We start from the raw sequence: 993 nt of genomic DNA on the forward strand, positions 1-993 counted from the left end.
GCTCTGGGTGCCCCGGCGCATTTCCCGACCACGTGGGAACCGCACACTCGAGTCTGTCGGGTGCACGTGGGGGTTCAGGCAGCGTGGGGGCACCACCAAGGGGCAGCTCTTGCCCAGCCCAAGCTCCACGGTGGGCCAGCAGGGGCCCGAGGAACGGACAGGGGCAATGGGCAATAAGGAGGGCACAGAGCCTTAGCGGTTAGGGGGGGGGGGGGGAACGACACACGGGCCTCTATGCAACAGGCACACACACACAGGCACACAGGCACCCACAGGCACCCACACAGGCACAGACACACACACACACACGCACACACACACACACACATGCACAGACACACGCACAGTGCGCCCACCTGCCACATGCTTGGCCCTGCGGCCCACGTCCTCGTCGGTGGGCGTGGTGACGGGGCTCAGCACCTCCTCCAGGTGAGGCCCCCGCAGGTGGGCGTGGGGGCGCTTCCTCCGCCGCACGGCCGGGGCTTTGCTGGCCTTCTCTTTGGGAGACTGCCTGTGCGTCTCAGCCAGGTAGCTGCTCTCCATCTTGGTCAGCTCGCTCTCTGCCGGACGGAGCCAGACCCGTCAGCGGCTCCCTGCCCGCTGCCCCACCCCCTGCCTCTCCCCCCGCACCGCCCTCCCCTCCGCCTCGGAAGCCCCCATCTGCCCCCAGCAAGGCCTCCCTCAGGAAAGCATCTTGGGGGGGGCGTGGACAGGGAGGCCTGCGGGGACCCAGCCCAGCCCAAGCCCTCTGGGTCGGCCATCGTTGTGTGGCGACGGGCTCCGGCCACCTGCACGCTCAGTGCACCGCTGAGGGCATCGCGCTTCCCTACGGTGCCTCCACAGCGTTTCCCGCGACCACACTCATCCCTGCGACGGCCTCGGGCTCCCAGCGGGGCTACAGGTCCCGGGACTATGACCCAGAGCAGGCGGGCTCTGGAACAAAGAGCGGGCTCAACACCCAAGCAACACCTGGGTGCACTTTCGGGCTAGGTT

At 68.3% G+C, this 993-nt stretch overlaps 1 protein-coding gene across 1 annotated transcript in view; it reads right to left on the reverse strand.

Moving 5' to 3' along the window:
• Positions 1-993, reverse strand: part of LOC102431143 (GRAM domain-containing protein 1B) — a gene marked incomplete at its 5' end in the record, with an annotated part of 28,195 nt that overhangs the window by 8,237 nt on the left and 18,965 nt on the right.

This window comes from Myotis lucifugus, unplaced genomic scaffold (genome assembly GCF_000147115.1).
Source record: "Myotis lucifugus unplaced genomic scaffold, Myoluc2.0 scaffold_1739, whole genome shotgun sequence".
NCBI lineage: Eukaryota > Metazoa > Chordata > Mammalia > Chiroptera > Vespertilionidae > Myotis > Myotis lucifugus.